The sequence below is a fragment of the Triticum aestivum genome, chromosome 3B (genome assembly GCF_018294505.1).
Source record: "Triticum aestivum cultivar Chinese Spring chromosome 3B, IWGSC CS RefSeq v2.1, whole genome shotgun sequence".
NCBI lineage: Eukaryota > Viridiplantae > Streptophyta > Magnoliopsida > Poales > Poaceae > Triticum > Triticum aestivum.
The window spans coordinates 205,017,244-205,023,517 of NC_057801.1; positions in this window are offsets into that span (position 1 = coordinate 205,017,244).

Genomic DNA, 6,274 nt, shown 5'->3' on the forward strand with positions numbered 1-6,274 from the left:
TAATCCTCGTTGGCTTTTTTATAGGAGAAATTCCGTAAGCACCGCGCGTCCGTGCCGACTCGAACTCGGGTGGCTGACAGCAACCTCAGCTGCCCAGCCAACGGATCGACGCCCGGTCCTCTTTTTTCTGAGCAAATTAACAACGAGCTTGGTGGACAGGAAAATGTGCTTTGGGCCTTGTTTGGATTACCGTTTCGTTTAAAATACACCTATAGAAAAGACACAGATCTCCAACCCATCGTTTTGTTTTCGGCTGGAAATCTGCTAGTGACCGGTAAGAGCATCTCCAACAGCCGTCCAACGCGTCGCGCGCTAAAAACTACTTTGTCGCGCGTCCATCGCCTGGTTTGGCGCGGTGGGCAGCGCTGGCTCCAACAGGCGCACTAAAATGCAGCGCGTGCGTAGCTCCAGCAACGCGTAAAAATATAGCGCGCACGACTCTCGCACAAACAACATATGCACTCCAAACACAAGCAAAAAGATCAAACACAAACAAAAAATCAACAATAAATAGTTCAATTCCGTTATTACAACTCAAACAAATAGTTTATCGTTCAATACAACAAATAGTTTAACAATACAACATCGAACGCACAAATCATGATGCTCTTTGTCGGCCATTCCAAGCCCACCACTCCTCAATGAGATCCTTCTGAAGATCATCATGCGCTGCGGGACGTCGAATGGCATGATAGGAGGCAACAAAATGTGCCACCTTTTCAGCCCTCCGCCGCACTCGCACGGGATGTCACAAGAGCTCATACTGAGAGTAGTCTACATCTTGGCCACACTCATTCTCGATGATCATGTGCATGATCACACAAGTGTGCATGACGTACCAAAGCATCTTTTGATCCCAAAATCTAGCCGATCCTCTTACAGTAGCAAATTGGGCTTGCAAAATCCCAAAAGTTCTCTCCACATCTTTTCTAGCCGCCGCCTGAGCATTGTGGAATTCAAGATTTTTCTTACCTTCTGGTTTTTTCAACGGCTTCACAAATGTTTGCCACTTTGGGTAGACACCATCCGCAAGATAGTAGCCATAGTTGTATGTACGACCATTTGCTATAAACTACACCGGTGGCAGATCACCATTTGCAATTTTATTCATCAGTGGTGACCGGTTGACAACGTTGATGTCATTCAAAGATCCAGGCATTCCAAAGAAAGCATGTCAAATCCAAGTCTCTTGATCGGCCACCGCTTCAAGGATTATAGTGGAATCCTTTTTTTGGCCGTGGAATTGCCCATGCCATGCCTTTGGATAATTCTTCCAACTCCAATGCATGCAATCTATTGAGCCAAGCATACGTGGGAAGCCGTGAGCTTTATTCATCTCCAATAGCCTTGCGGCGTCTTCAGCATTAGGAGGTCTCAAATACTCCTAACCAAACACTTGCACAATTCCGACTGCGAAGCGCTTGACACACATGATGGCTTGGCTCTCACCCATGGTCAAGTGATCATCAACTAGATTAGCCGGGATACCGTATGCCAACATATGCAAAGCGGTTGTCACCTTCTGAAAGGTGCTATGCCCGAGCTCTCCGGCGGCATTCCTCGTTTGCTGAAAAACCCGGTCATGGCTCGCTAGTTTCTCTGCAATGCGCCTGAACAACTCGGTGCTCATCCTAAACCGGCGATGAAAGTACGACTCCGGGTATGTTGGATTCTCCACAAAATAGTGCATCATCAATCTATTATGGGCATCGATCCTATCCCTCCAAAAAAATGCCGACCCATAACCGAACAACCGTGCTTCAGTTTTTTATTGATATGCATAGCTAGGATCATTGCAAGATCCTCCTCCTCTTCCATATCAAATTCTTCTTCGGAAGAATCATACGACGAACTCATCTACAATGTTCAATATAAACTAGGCTATAAAAACTACAATCAACATGCACAAAATTCATGAAGTTTGAACAATACATACCTTGTGGGCGTTTTGTCGAACACCTTGCGGGCGTCGAGCGGCAGTGAGCGGCCGGGCGCTGTTCGTCGGAGGACTGCCGCGCGCGAGGGGCGGCGGTGACTAGAGGGAGATGGAGGAAGCCACCGCGGCGCGGGGATAGGCCGGGGAAGCGCCGGAACGGTTGCCGGAATAATGGGGTGGCGCGGGCGGCGGCGGCGGCGCGGCTGGATGGGGTCGGTGGAGTTGCGAGCGAGCGCTCGAGAGTCCAGCGTGCGGGAGTGAGCGCAGCAAATAAGTGGCGCGTGATGGCGTTTCGGCCCGTGCGCTGAACTAGATATGCCGCGCGCGCGTTTTTTGCGCCTCCGCTGGAGCGCCCAAAGCGGTAGCACGCGCGTAAAAAACACTGATTTTTTCGCGCGGCGCTTATATAGCGCGGCAGTTGGAGATGCTCTAATATACACATGTAAACTAAATACCTCTGTATTTGATTACACCGCATCCAAGGGCGGCCTTGGGCTTTTGCTGCGCATACGAACGAGGTAAGTGCTTTGGGCTCTCTTTTTTCTTTGAGGGGTACTCCTTCCCGAGCCCCAAAGATTACTTGGTGTAGGCTGGGAAAGCATCACTAGCACGCTCTCAGCCGCCCTCATGTACCGTGTTCTCGGTGTTTTCTCTGAATTTTATATTATTATTTTGCATGCATTTTCGGTTTTTAGATAATTTTTTTCGGCCCCCCTCATTTTCCTTGGACAAAGAAATAAAAAAATACATGAAAACGTGTTTTTTTTTCTTCTATGAGAGGCACAAATTTACTTCTCGTGGAAGCACGAATTTACTTCCGCGGCGTGCCTCTTTAAAAAGAAAAAAATGTGTTTTCTTTTCTTTTTCGTTCCGCGAGAGACATGGATTTGCTTCTCGTGGAGGCACGGATTTGCTTCCGCGAGATGCACGGTCGTGCCTCAAGGAAAAACATGTTTTCTTTTTTTGTTCCACCAGGGGCAAGGTGAGGGAGTCCTGTACTAGGGGGTGTCCGGATAGCCGAACTATCATCATTGGCCGGACTCCAAGACTATGAAGATACAAGATTGAAGACTTCGTTCCGTGTCCGGATGGGACTTTCCTTGGCATGGAAGGCAAGCTTGGCAATACGGATATGTAGATCTCCTACCATTGTAACCGACTCTCTGTAACCCTAGCCCTCTCCTGTGTCTATATAAACCGGAAGGTTTTAGTCCATAGGACGAACAACAATCATACCATAGGCTAGCTTCTAGGGTTTAGCCTCCTTGATCTCGTGGTAGATCCACTCTTGTACTACCCATATCATCAATATCAATCAAGCAGGAGTAGGGTTTTACCTCCATCGAGAGGGCCCGAACCTGGGTAAAAACATCGTGTCCCTTGTCTCCTATTACCATCCGCCTAGACGCACAGTTCGGGACCCCTACCCGAGATTCGCCGGTTTTGACACCGACATTGGTTCTTTCATTGAGAGTTCCTCTGTGTCGTCGCATATAGGCCCGATGGCTCCTTCGATCATCGACAATGACGCGGTCCAGGGTGAGACTTTTCTCCCTGGACAGATCTTCGTATCCGGCTGCTTTGCACTGCGGGCCAATTCGCTTGGCCATCTGGAGCAGATTGAAAGCTATGCCCCTGGCCATCAGGCCAGATTTGGAAGTTTGAACTATACGGCTGACATCCGCGGAGACTTGATCTTCGATGGATTCGAGTCACAGCCGAGCGCGCCGCACTGTCACGATGGGCATGATTTAGCTCTGCTGCCGGACAATGCCCTGGAGGCCGCACACGAGTCTGCTCCGACCCTTAATTCGGAGCCGACTGCGCAGATCGAGGACGGGTGGCTAGACACCGCCTCGGGGGCTGCTACCTCTACGGCGATGGAGCCGAATACCGACCTAGTCCCTTGTGAAGCTCGTGACTCCGAGGTGCCGGACTCCTCGCCGGACTCCGAACCTCCCGCGCCCCTACCAATCGAATCCGATTGGGCGCCGATCATAGAGTTCACCGCTGCGGACATCTTTCAGCACTCGCCTTTTGGCAACATCCTGAATTCGCTAAAGTATCTCTCGTTATCAGGAGAACCCTGGCCGGACTACGGTCAGGACGGTTGGGATGCGGACGACAAAGAAATTCAAAGCCCACCCACCACCCACTTTGTAGCCACTGTCGACGACGACCTAACCGGCATGCTAGACTTCGACTCCGAAGACATCAATGGTATGGACGACGATGCCGGAGACGACCAAGAATCAGCGCCCACAGGGCACTGGAAAACCACCTCAACTCACGATGTATACATGGTGGATACACCAAAAGGAAGCGATAACGAGGAACAACGGGACGCGGCGAAGGATAATTCCCTCGTAAAACAGCCAAAACGGCGACGCAAGCGCCGCCCGAAGTCCCGCCTCGATAACAACAGCACCCATACAGACCCAACCGTAGAGCAGGGCGAACCAGTGGACGACGAACATGCCACCAAGCAACCGTCCGAACAGGATGAATTGGATGAGCAACCCATCCCCGGTGAAAACAACAGTCCAGATGATCTCATGCCGGACACATCACCGGAGCATATGAACCTCCACAAAAGGCTCGTCGCCACTGCAAGAAGTTTGAAGAAGCAGAAGCGGAAGCTCAAAACAACGGAAGACGTACTCAGAATGAGATGGAGCAAAGTACTCAAGACCGCAGATAAATACGGCGATAGTCACCAAGCAAAGAGCTATCCAAAGCACAGGTTGTTGCCCGAATTTGACGAGGAGGCCGTAGAGCCCCCACAGCCAAAAAACAAAGAGGCCGCCTGGCCGGATAGACGACCAGATGACAGGCTAAAAGCGGCAAGCGGCGCCGCACACAAGCCGGCACACGATCCACATAAGGATCCTCAAAAAAAGGATGGCCCGGCCAGATCCATCTATGGGCCAAGAAAGAAGGCTCCAAGGAGAAACACAACACGTCGAGTGTTCGAAAATAACGGTACACCTAAATACAGGGGCGCCGCACACCCCCTATGTTTCACCGATGAGGTACTGGATCATGAATTTCCAGCGGGATTCAAGCCCGTAAACATAGAGGCATATGACGGAACAACAAACCCCCGAGTCTGGATTGAGGATTATATCCTACACATACATATGGCTAGAGGAGATGATCTCCATGCCATAAAATACCTGCCCCTCAAGCTCAAAGGGCCAGCTCGGCATTGGCTCAAAAGCCTCCTAGAAAATACCATTGGAAGTTGGGAAGAGCTCGAGGATGCGTTTCGAGCAAATTTTCAGGGGACTTATGTCCGCCCTTCGGATGCAGACGATTTAAGTCACATAACTCAACAGCCCGGAGAGTCAGCACACAAATTCTGGAACATGTTCCTCACCATAAAGAACCAAATAGTCGACTGTCCGGACGCCAAAGCCTTAGCAGCCTTTAAACATAACGTCCGAGACGAATGGCTTGCCAGACACCTCGGCCAGGAAAAGCCAAGAACAATGGCCGCACTAACAAGCCTCATGACCCGCTTTTGCGCGGGGGAAGATAGCTGGCTGGCAAGATGCAGCACCAGCGACCCGAGTACATCCGAGGTCAGGGATGGAAATGGGAAATCACGACGCAGAAAAGATCAGCGCCGGAATAAGGAAAATGGCCCAAAGAGCACGGCGGTCAACGTGGGGTTCAAAAGCTCTCGGCCGAACAACAAAACACTGCCACTTAAGGACAACAGTGACGAGCTATCCAACCTAAAAAAAATCTTGGACATGATATGTCAAATCCACAGTACCCCCGGGAAGCCTGCAAGCCATACCCATAGAGATTGTTGGGTCTTCAAGCAGTCCGGCCGACTTAACGCCGAACACAAGGGGCTCGACACACCAAGCGAAGACGATGACGAACCCCACGAGCAGAGCACCGGAAAACAGAAGACTTTCCCACAAGAAGTCAAAACAGTGAACTCACTTCATGTGATAACACGGAAAAATAGTGCGGCACCTACTAAAGTACGCACCGCACGGTCCACCCCAGCGGAGTCCCGAAATTGGATGTCAAAACCAATTACTTTCGACCATCAGGGTTACTCCAGAAGTATCCGAAACGCAGGAGGGACTGCTTTGATATTGGATCCTAAAATCGACGGACTACAATTTACACAAGTCCTAATGGATGGCGGCAGCGATATAAACCTGCTATACCAGGACACAATCCGCAGAATGGGGATAGACCCTAACAAAATTGGACATAGCAGCACTTCCTTTAAAGGAGTGACGCCAGGCCCTTATGCCAATTGTACGGGCTCCTTACTACTAGAAGTTGTGTTCGGTTCATCCGACAACTTCCATC